We start from the raw sequence: 12,666 nt of genomic DNA, 5'->3' as shown, positions 1-12,666 counted from the left end.
GAAAGATCAAAAACATATGCTTTACCAGGTGTGCTTATGAGCTGGCATCACTGATGGGGTTTTATGTAAAGAGATAAAAATTCTGTGCATGAGCTGTCATAAACTGTTTAGCTGAACAAAGTCACTGTTACTAAAACATTGCTGATATTCTTAAATGGAAATGCAATGAGAAACACCTGTGTGAAAACTAGATTAGTAGAATTGAAAATCATTATGGATTCCAGGTCAGAAGTAAGTAAATAAGATGGTTCAGGGAAGGTCAAACAGTATCCATGTTGTCAAGTGGTGATGAAAACTTCAATTACAAAGAGTACAGAAACAGGTGTGATGTTTGTGAGGCATTGGAACAAAGAACTCTGCTCTAAAGTGTCTAAAATTCTTCAGTCAAGAATGATGTACCAGAAAAGCATAAAATTATGGTTAGTCCTGTTGTTTTATGAGGCTGGATAGGTTACAGAGTGCTGTATAAACACAAAGGAAACATTCTCCGACTTTGTCTTCAACATCCAAAAGCCATAGAGCCCTCAATGAAGAGAGGGCTGTGTTTTGTCTGAACAGGTGCACTGAATGGTACTGTGCCTTTCATTCACTGCTCTTTCTGTGAGCCCACCTAGAGAGCTACCATAAAACAAACAATGCAGTTTGGACACATATTGCATTGTATGACTGGAAAGTGAATTTATTATATAGTGCAACATAACCCTTCACCCCTCTGCTTTCATGCTTCTATAAGTATAACACTTTGTATAATGAAATAATGTTGATAGGCTTTATGGAAAGCTGTTTAGAACAGTTTTTAAATGAAGACAATGAATCATTACCACTTGAAAACAGAAAACTAAGAACATGCCTAGCAAAATTCATTTTCAGTTTGGTCAAGGGATGTTTCTATGTTCTTTCTCTGTATAATCTGTTTATGGCTGACCTGCCAGAAAAAAAATTACTAAAAAAGTAAAGAGCACTGGAGAACAGAATACTGAGGCACTGAAGGTCATAGTTTTTGTATTTAAAACAGATTGAAGGTAGTTGCTAATTACCCTATAAAACCTATTCACTCAAACTATTATTGACATCAAAAAAGACATTAACAATTTGACCAATTAAAATTTCTGAAAAGGACACCAAAACTTTGGAAAAGAGGTAATTACTTCATGGTTTAGAAAAGAACACAAAAACAAACAAACAAACAAAACAAAACCACCAAAACCAAACCCCAAACAAATAAAACAAATAAAAAATTATAATCCATTGAGGCCTGCTTATTCCATCATTTTGTATTAGAGAATTTTTTTCTCTCCTTTCAGACCTGTGTAACTAGACATTTATAATACCAAAATTATAAATATAGCAGTTCTTCCACAAGTGAACCAGAAGTGTATCACAAAGAAACATTATTAAGCATTTACCAAAGAGATTATTTGACTGTAATACGTTGTTTCAGCCACCCTGAAGAAAATTGTTTCTGGCGTGAAGAGCTCAGTGTCACATCAGAAACAAATATTTGACATTGTCTTGTTTCCATCATGCCTTGTCAGTATAGGTTTATAAACATCCATAAAGTTTTGCACACAGAAAAGATAAAAAGGAACACTAATGATAGAGTATTCAGTGAATGGATGTCACATGATAGAATTCTTCATTCTGCAATAGCATTTGGAGACTCTTGCCAATAAGAAATGATGTTATAAAGTTAAATTTTGGCTTAATGATAAAATTACACTCTGTCAATATACATAGCAGTACAATTATACAACAGCTTTAATAATGAAACTGGCATCATTTTAGGCTGGCAAGTAATAATTTAAAATACATTTGTGACATAATTTTGAAGTTTATTTCATTACTTAATGCCTCTCATTTTGCTAGAATTCTGTTGCAGAGAGTAGTGCTACATTTTTTGCGTGTGCATTCAGTGTAGAAAGCTTGTGCTCTTATTTTATCTTGGAAACTAGCTAATTATTGTGTCATATTTCATGGATGTGCCAACATGAAATTACGAAGAGAATAGAAAAAAAGGACAATCTGTTACCATTTTTTATATGAACAGATCTTATATTCCAACAGCATGAACAAGATGAAATAATTTCATATGTCCTGTGTTTCTCATCTAATATCAGAAGTACATAATTTAGATTGCCCAAAAAGATAAAACCCAGAGTCCTTAATTACAATTACTATGAGTTTCTAGCTTATATTAAAACATAGTTAATAGTCTTCGATAGTAAATATATAAAAATAATTTCAGTTCTGGCACAGTTAGAAAGCTAAGATCTGGATGTTTTGGACATTATGGTACCTAGAAAAAAACCCCACCTGTAGACTGTTTGGTTTTGGTGCTTTTAAATTGGCCCATGTTAACAAAAACTCAATCAAAATGTTCCATACTTCCCTCTATTACTGCTACTTACTAATGTTTCTATAAGATGTGTAACATAGCCTTAGGAACAAGTGTCCTAAGGGATGTCGCAGTGTTTTGTAGCCACACAGGTGGATACGGCTTTGAATGCCACTTTCTGTTCAGTTTGGATGCGGCTTTTATGCCATTTTCAGGGCCATCTTCCTGAAGGAGTGGTATTTATGATTTTTTAATGTCCTTCATTGTATCCCAAATAACTTGAAAAGTTACTGTAAAGTAGCATATCCGCAATGAAGCCAAGATACTGTTTTGTATTCCTAATAATTTCTCCTATTTTTTCTAGAACTAATATTGGTTTTAACTGACAGCATCTTCATTGTACTTTTTAAAGAATTATAAAGTTAGTTTTCTTTTTCAAGCCCTATCAAAGTTTGATCTCACATATAGTGATTAATGGACTATATTTAATTATTAAATGAATTAATTAAAATCACAGATAGATTGTATTTATTTAAGTTAATTTAAAAAGGAGGATTTTTAGAAGTTCTCATTGTTTAAAATCTGAATTAATACTTGAACATGGAAAATATCCAGTAAAAGGAAAGAGTGACATTGTGAATTTGTGCAGTATTTAGGACACATTAATAGAGTAAGTGGCAGAAGAGTGGTAAGACACCTTACATTAGTAATCTGAGTCATGCAGATTTTTGTATATTTATACCAATGCAACTATTTTTAATAGCAAAACAGGTTGATGACAAAACTTGTACTTCTATAGGAATTTAATGAAATTGTACTATGATTATGTTACTGGATTATTTGAAAACGCTGCTTTAGAAATGATGAAGCATTCAGCTTAAAAGACCCTTGATATTACTTTTGCAGTTATTCCAGTATCCATAAATTTTATGTTTTTCTAATCGTTGCATATATTTTTATATAAATATATATAAAATTACCTCTTGAGAGTTTAAAACCCTATTTCATCAAAAGAAGCAGCTTTCCAACTACTCTGTTTCAGAACACAAGTATTTCTCATTACAAACTCTTGACCAATTTGAGGAAAACAAAACACCAAACAAGTTATAGGGAGCACCTGCAATCTGAAGCTTTTTTTTTTTTTTTTAGTTTTCAAGTATTCTTCTCATCCGTTTACACTACTATCTATCTTTTCCACTGTCTTGTCTTCTTTTTATATCACAGTCTGTTTTATCTGTTTGTAAAAAACATATATAGTGATGTCAAAATAATAATAATGAACAGTTTAGGTGATGTCTAATATCTAGTGGATGCTGAAACATACTGAAAGATCAGGAATAAATGTAACAAGAGAGTTGAATGAGGCATATTGGTTCAATAGTCCCTAAGATATTTAACATCTTTATTAGCCTAATGATTATTGGCAATACATATGGATCTGCAGGAAGAAGCCAATGTGCCTGCAATGCTGCTCCATTTTGTAATCTTTAAGTATTTGAAGCTGTTAATAAATAATGCTAAGATGACTAGTAATGAGATTAATGATAGAATGATAGAATAGTTCGAGTTGGAAGGGACTTCTAAAGCTCACCTAGTGCAACCTCCCTGCAGTAAGCAGGGACATCTTCAACTAGACAAATTTGCTCAGAGTGCACTCAACCTGACCTTGAAAGTTTCCAGTGATGTGGCATCTATCACTTCTCTGGATAACCTGTTCCACTGTCTCACCATCCTCAATGTAAAAAGCTTCTTTCTTATATCTAATCTAAAATACACTATTTGTTCAATTTAAAACCGTTACCCCTTGTCCTATTGCAACAGGCTCTACTAAAATTGTCTATCCCTATCTTTCTTATAAGCTCCTCTTAAGTATTGAAAGGCTGCTATAAGGTATCCCTTGAGTTTTCTCCTCACCAGGCTGAACAACACCAACTTTCTCAGACTTTTCATGTAAGAGAGGGGCTCCAGCCCTCTGACAATTTTGGTGTCCCTCTTCTGGACATGCTCCAACAGGTCCATGTCTTTCCTGAACTGAAAAATAAGAAGTGCAAATACCTGTGGAGAAAGAAACTGAAAAAGTGTTAAATTCAGTGATTCCAATGACAGATTGATAATTTTATGTCACTGTAGCAAGATGCTCTGCCTGGAGTGGGGTAAAATAACTCAAACAGTACCCTATTTGCAAAGCTATCAGTGTTGAATGAAGAAGGGGGTGTCATGCTACTTTTCATGTTTAATAATGATGATCCCAAAGTTAAACCTCTTGATAGTGAGGTGAAGATGTGGCAGACCTTGTAAAGTACCCTATGAAGGAGGGATACTACTGATAACTTATCTAAAAGGGATGAACTAACACATATATTTCACGACTGAAATATATGACTGACAATCAAACACTTTATATGATAAAAGCCCAGCCCCACTTTTTAATGGTCTTCTTGCATAGCCTTTCTTGGAGTGTGTGTGGAGATTCCTCCCTCAAGGTTATTCCTCAAGGCTGAGCAAGAGATTTGCCCATGGTTGTTGGTATGGGCAAGTAACATCAACCTCTACTTAATAATTGTTTTTGTTAGCTTCAATGTAATTGCTTCAATATTGCTTCAAAAATAGTGCACTATGGTATACTAGTAGTTATAGCTACCTGTTCTCTGTAGTAAATAATTCTGTTTAAATCTTTTAGTCTAACCATTATCATGATAAATTAATTATTTTTATATAAATATATTTGACTTGCTGTTGGGGTAACTTGGCAATATATAAAAAGATATAGAAGTTGTAATGATTGTTTAAAGCGAGCATGCTTCCCAAACGGTGTAACTCTTTGTGTAACCCTTCTTCTTCCCACTCACTCTTATCTGTATCTTTGGAATGTCTAAGAGATAACTGAAAGGTCATCTATTGGTTGTTAACCCTTTGTTATCACTGGTCGTTTGTAAGACCTCCTGGACTCCCAGTGGTCACTTTCTGATCCCCTCAAAAGGTATTTAAGTCGCTACCCAGAACAATAAACTCTCTCTACCTGCTTCTCACCTGCCTGCTGCTGGCGTCTGTGGTCTCCCCGTATGGGCCATGAGATGCCACGGGGTAAAGGGGGAAGGGGAAGGGAGCACCGCTCCCCGTCGGAGCAAGGGGTTAAAGGAAGGCCTCTTGCTCTGGGGTTCCCAGAGATAAAACCAGTTTAATAGGGAAAGCAAAAGCCAATCACACAAGCAAAGAAGAACAAAGAATTAATCCACTGCTTCCCGTGGGTAGGCAGGTGTTCAGCCATCCCCAGGAGGGCAGGGCCCCGTCACGTGTAACGGTTACTTGGGAAGACAAACATTATCACTCCAAATGTCCCCCTCTTCCTCCTTCTTCCCCCCACTTTATATACTGACTGTGATGTCATATGGTCTGGAATAATCCTTTGGTCAGCTGGGGTCACCTGTCCTGGCTGTGTCTCGTCCCAGCTTCCCATGCACTCCCAGCTTCCTTGCCAGCGTGGCAGGAGGAAAAGCAGAAAAGGCCTTGGTTCTGCATAAGCCCTGCTCAGCAATAACAAAAACATCTCTATGTTATAAACCCAGTGTTCAGCACAAATCCAGCCCCATACCAACCACTGGGAAGACAATTCTACCCTAGCCAAAACAAGCACAGCCATAAAATGTTGACAAGGTCTGGGGCTAAGATTGGATCCAGCCTCACCCTGTCTCCTCTCTGAGAAGGAATACAGAAAGCAAGGGGGTCCTTTCTGCACCTCGTGACTCAGTGAGAAGGTTTTTCTAATAAACTCTACCTGAAGCACCAACTCTGCCTGTGACAGTCACTCTCTTAATCTTGTCTGAAACTGACCTTCTACTAAGTTCAAAATCCTATTACTCTTCCATTACTATTATAAAAGTATAGGACTCATGTTTTGTTGATGCTCAAAATTCTTAGGGATTAAGAATATTCAGTACTCTCATGAAACCTTTCTGACCACAAAAAATCCATTACATAACACACCTGCTCTGAGTTTTTGAATTTTTCATTTTTAATATAAAAAGAATATTTGAAAAATGGTTATTTAAAAATATTTGTATTTATAGGGGTTACAATTTAGATGTATAAATCCTATTTCTGTTTGTTAGTTTGGGGGTTTTTTGTTCATTTGTTTTGTTTTGTTTTTCAGAAGGAAACACTGTTTTAAATGCAGACATCACATTTTGTTTCAGATATCTGAGCAACATCTGTCTTTCCCCCTGCCCACAGAGTGCAGTTCCAACTTTGCATACATACAAACTCTCTTAGTCTCATATAGTCACATATAAGGCTTTGGAAGGAAGATTCCAGATTAACTTGGTGGAATTCTCATTTTAGCCATCTTCTGAATACAAGAAGATTTAAGTTTTCTATCTATCCAATCAAAATTTCATCCCTCATATCCACTACAACAGCAACTAAATAACATTTTAAACTTAATTTATTGTGTGGGTATATATTCCTGATTTTGATATTAATGTCATTAGCTGTAAGATCTCATACTATATTACAGGCATCAGACAGCATAGTGTTCATGTCCCTGAATACACATGCATAGGCAGACCAAAAAAGAAGAAATATCTGTATTAAACCACCTAATCACATCTTTCCCTGTATTTTACCTTTGAAGTTGTTGGAATGAAGAAAAGGAATTTTGTAGAAAACTGATACTGCAGTATCATTAGTATTGTAGATCCTTAATTTCACTTTATTACTGTTGTTACATGAATAATACTTTCATAAACTAATCCTTTTTTCGGCCTTCTTTGTATGTAGCTGCCATTACAACCAAATTAAAAATAGTTTCTTAAATCTCTGATCATTTTCTCAGTAAAAGAAAATAGATTATGGGGCAGGACACGTGAAAATAAAGCAGTTTGTTTCCAGTGGTTATAATTTTACAAGGAAGGAACCTTTCCATATATTAGCGTATAACTGTAAATGAGTATGACAATTTAAGTTCCCAGCTTATCTTTGCCTTGCTAGGAATTAATCTTTTTTTAAAAAGTAGAACATTAATTTAAAAACAAATATTATAAGCATATGAAAGAATTAAAACTGCATTCAGATTAAAATTTATTACTGTTTTTCTGCCTTCCTTAGTAGTCACCAGCCCTTTTTCACTGTAAAAATTCAACTAAAGGATCAGGATCTTTCCCTTCTGTAAAAGAATGCCTTGCAACATTTCAAATATAGACCATCTGAATTTGTGTGAAAGAAGATAATCATATACATATCTCAAAAAAAACCTGTGAATAGTTAAATATTCAAAAATAGTGATTGTGTTTCTTCATGTTGCTTAATGACTGGGCATTTATTTTACTTTATACCATTATCAAATGCTTTTGATACTATTCATCACATCACACATAATTTAAAGTCCAAAGAGCAACATTTCAGCACAGTTTCATTTCACTAGCCATCCTCTGGGGGAAAAAAAAACCACAAAAAACCCCAAAAACCCCACCCCACACCCAAAAAAACCCCAATTAAACAAAAAATCAAACAACAAAAAAACAACAACAAAAAACAACCAAAAAAACCCACACAAAAAACCCCCAAACACACACACACACACACACATACAAACACACTCTCAATACAAAAACAAAAACAAAAAAACACCAAAAAAAAAAAGTTATCTGAGAAAGAGAACAAAACAGAGAAAATCCAGCAACAACTCACTTAAGCACTGCTGACTAATAAAACCATATGGTCAAATGGTTAGAAATAAATTCGAAGGCAAGAGGATCTTATTATTTTGAACTTCTAATCTGGATGGTCTGTTTATTATGTCATTTTTGGGGAAGGCCCTCACCTCTTTCAACTTCAGTCAACTCTGCTGGCATAATGGGCAAAGAAGGACATCACTACAAACCATATGTTACCAGATAAGTTTCTCTAGGTAAATGAACACCTTGAACACTAAAATCTTCACGCTTTCCTTAGAAGAAGATTAAGTACAACACTGTGTCTTCATGAGATTTAGAAGCACAAGTCAAATAGGGTAGAGCTGTTTTAGTAAGAGGAAAATGTGAAGAATGAGACACAAACAATAGAACTGATCTTAAGAGCCCTCTTAAAGTTGTAAAGGAATGGACATAAACCAAGATCATGTTAATCAAACACTAGATGAATAACCAATTTAATGAGTAAAGAATAAAATGGACTCTATCCTTTAGAACAAAGAGCCACATTTGCTTTCAGTCATGTCAGTATGAATCCAGAATAATTTCAATAATTGATTTGAACGAACTAGTTGATACTGCATTGGTGTATTGGTCTTATGTGGCAACTTCTTCTATAACATGACACTTTCAGATCCAGAGGAAGAAAACTCAGCTACACAAATATGAGTAGTACTTTTCCTATCTGATGTATTTAAGCCATCATATAATGAAAGTTTTGTGTTTTTTGAACAGAACAAAGTAGCACTTTGTGAACACTATTTTGATTTCCTGTAGTACATTAGGTACGCTTTTAGGAAGCAGTACATCAGAGAAATTAATAAAAAATCTGAAATTCAAGATGTAGCCATCACTGTAATATGGTCTCAAATTCAACTCACTGGTAAATTGCTGGGTCTCCAGTTCCTTCTTATTGTTTTCCAGTGTGTCCAACAAAAAAGCCAAAACATGTTCTCACACTTTTGTTAGGAAAGAGTTAATTCACCGTCTCAGCTTAATGTGAAGTGCTCTGTAATGTTTTCCTGGAAATCTCAGGGCTATACTCGAGAAGGTGGTACTTCCATTCTGCTAATGCTTGTTCTTTACAGTGTGATGTTAACTCCATTTTCATGGAGTTAACTCCATTTTCATGGAGTTAACTCCATTTTCACCAACTTTTTAAGTTCCTCTGGTTGTAAAGTTGCTTTTGAGTGTTTAAAAAATAATTTTATGCAGATTTTTCAGGCTCTGAGTAGATCATACATACAACAAGAGTGGAGGGCCACTGCACTGGAGTTTTCTGTTTCCTGGGGGAATGGAACTCAGTGTTCCTTAATCATAATATCTTTCTGCTTTATCAAATGTATCTCAAAGCTACTTCTTTCTACTGCTATTTTGTATGAGAGATGTTAACCTATCATTACAATCCACTACTCTGCTAGCCAACATGAATGGCAATTCTTAAGTTTTAAACTATGTTAATCACTCTCAAAAAAACCCCCACAAAACTCAAAAACAAAAAAAACAACCAACCAAACAAAAACACAACAAAAAACAAAAAACAAACAAGCAAAAAACCCAAACAAACAAAAAAAACACCAAAAATCCCCCCCCCCCCCCCCCGAAAAAAAACCACAAAACCACAAAAAACCCCAAGGTGGGAAATGATATATGAAAGGGTTAAAAGACAGAACCAAGAGTTAAGAAATGACAGATTAGATTGCATAGATAAGCTTCAATTAAGTCCTGTTACATATCTATGATTATAGGTTATTTCACCAAATCTAGCCTCTTCAATGCTAGGATAAATCTGTTGCATGAAAGAAGTAACACTGCAGTGAAGCATGTAATTGTTTGTAGGACCCTTGATTCACCTGTTCATAAACAGCAAAACAGGTAATTATTGAGTCAGGATAGCTTATAAATAAAAAGGTAGTTTCTGTTGTCAAGGCAACTTGATGCTGCTGTAGTAGAGGTTTAGAATTTATTCCTCACTTTACATACAAGCAGCGAGCTGTTGAGCAAATCTAAAACAAACATTTAACAGCGTTGGTTTGTGGGTTTATATGCTATGCCAAATTTTTGGTTGCTTATTTTGAAACTTGAAACTGACTGTCAAAGATTCAGTACCTGAAGGCTATGATTTGAACTTATTCGTTTCTGTCACATGATGAATACTTTGAAAATATCTGGTCCAAGCATTGAAAATCATGTTACTTTTTGTGTTGCTCAGTTATATTTGTCAAATCATGTTGTTACTGCTCTTTGTGGGCAGAGTGGAGGCTTCAGAAAAGGCTTATTAGAGAAGCCCTCACAATGAGTCATGAGGTGCAGAAAAGACCCCCTTGCTTTCCAAACTCCTCAGAGATGAGTCTGGGTGCAACTGGATCCAATCTTAGCGCCAGACTGTGTCAACAGTCTATGTCTAAGGTACTGTATAGATTTAATTAGACAACTGTGTCATGCACGTTTAAAGATGGCAAGCCAGATGTATTTATATGAAAATAAATGATTTATTGTGATAAGAAAATCATTAGGAATTATGGGAGTAAGATAATAGTAAAGCAAGTAATTCTATCTCTAGAGTACTATTTGAATAGTGTTCTGTAAACAAACCTCTGTGACACATGAAATTAGAAGAACAATAGAAAATTATAATTTCTTTTATTATTAAGCAAATGTTATCTTCTGTTTCTTTAAAAAAATGTGTAAAGGACTATCATAGTGCATATGTGTATGTAATTTTTGTATACCAAGTCAAGGAGGAAATCAGTGCTTGCTTCTGTAATTTTACTAGCCTTTTTAACGTTGGTGTTTTCCACATAATCTGTTTGAAATAGATCACTGGCATGTCATATCATCATCTTGTCAATTAGCTCATCAAACTATCCTGTATGGTTTAGGATTAAGCAGCATGAATGTGTGGGTCATGAAAAGGGGTATAAGTAGAATAGCAGAATACCAGGTCATAGACAAGTAAAATAGTACTTAAGAAAAATAACACTGAATACATACTGAAAGCAGCAGCTAAAGCTACTATTTTTCTTTGCTTTTACAGAAAAAAATGCCCTTTTTGGTTTCTCCCAGTTTCACAGTTTTATGGCTTGAACCACTTCTGTTTATGAAAAAGAGCAGAATTGCCTTTGGATCAAGTTCAATCAAGGCAGCTGACTAACAACCCCTTCTGTTACTTGACATGGGTCCTCTACAAAATACTGGGGTTTTTTGTAAGATTGCATTTTTGTTAATTTCACATTTTATGAGAAATGTTCACTAGGGAAAGACATAGCAAAAGTCTGCCCCTGGGTAAGATAAAGGTTGTGGAAAAATTAATCACCTGGATCTGCCACATGGTTATCTACAGACTACAGTTGTGACCCACATATATGTTACTATTTTTAAGACACCGTAGAGCAGATGGTATTGGTTGACAGTCAGCAAAGGCAAGTAAATTTGTTTATAATGTTGCAAGGTTATGAAGGTGAATTCAAAAACAAAAGGATTTAGGAGTGATAAAAAGTACAGAAAATAGTTGGAATGGTAGTAAAGTTGCTTCTTTCCAGGGGCAATATCTTTTTTTTATTGTGTCTGATTGCAAATTAAGGTGAAAAAAATTAACCCCAGGCATAAAAGAATACTCAATCCTTACCTCACTAGTTTCCAGAACAAAACCCCTTAGTCTTTGATTTTAGATTTGATTTTTTTTTCCCCTGCTGGTTGCCATACAAAGAGATATAGCTCAATAAAATGAAAGATCCAATGCATTGCATTTCATGTTATTGGCCTGAAGGAATTCTTAGTCAGGTTAATGGATCTGATGGTTTTCCCTTCATTGATTTTTAAGATGATTATATTTTATTTATAGGTGAGAAAATAATAGTTAATCTTAAATTTATTGAAAACTTATTGTGAGACTGCAGGAATTGATAATGATAACAATACATTCAGGGAAGCCAAACTATTCCTGTCTTCAGTCCTGTAAATACTAATGTGAGGCAAACCTATTGACTTGAAATTAAATGTTTTTATGTACACCTGTGTTCGGAACAAAAGAGTTATATTTTTCTTGCTCTCATGAAGGATTTCATTACATGAAACCTTGATACACCTCAGGTGTTTCTTTTGTGAAAACTGTATGTGAAATATCCAAGAGCTGAAAGCTCATGGATAAGAGCATGTTGTCCTCTGGAGGCTATAAGATCTGATTTCGAAGTCAGCCAAGTCATTTGTCAGATAAAAAGCATACTGGCCAACAGTAATTGTGTCCACAGGTTTGAATCTTAAAACACAACATGTGGGTTGCAAATTTACGGTGGAATTTCAAGAACAGCATGAACAAAAGCTCATTTTAACTCAGCACTCTGTGCCTTAGTGCTGTTATAATTTGTTTTTATGCTCTAAATGGGCTCAGAGATATTTTTTACTTTTTTTGAAAGTCAATAGATGATAACAAAAGACCTAACAATTTTACAATATATAGCTATAAAATGGCATTCATCTCCCAGTTGCACTGAATTTCAGTATTCAGCTCATCTTACAATAGTGCATTGAACTGGGTGGCTAAAGATGGAGTGATGCTGAATCAAAGTTATGCCTCAGGCAACCATAAGCCCTTGTTACACAGTCCTAATGTATGGTGAAAGTTCTAGAGTGGCATTATATTTT

The sequence above is a fragment of the Myiozetetes cayanensis genome, unplaced genomic scaffold, assembly GCF_022539395.1.
Source record: "Myiozetetes cayanensis isolate MyiCay16 unplaced genomic scaffold, myiCay2020 scf6-25, whole genome shotgun sequence".
In the NCBI taxonomy this organism is placed as follows: domain Eukaryota; kingdom Metazoa; phylum Chordata; class Aves; order Passeriformes; family Tyrannidae; genus Myiozetetes; species Myiozetetes cayanensis.
This window is presented reverse-complemented; position numbering follows the sequence as displayed.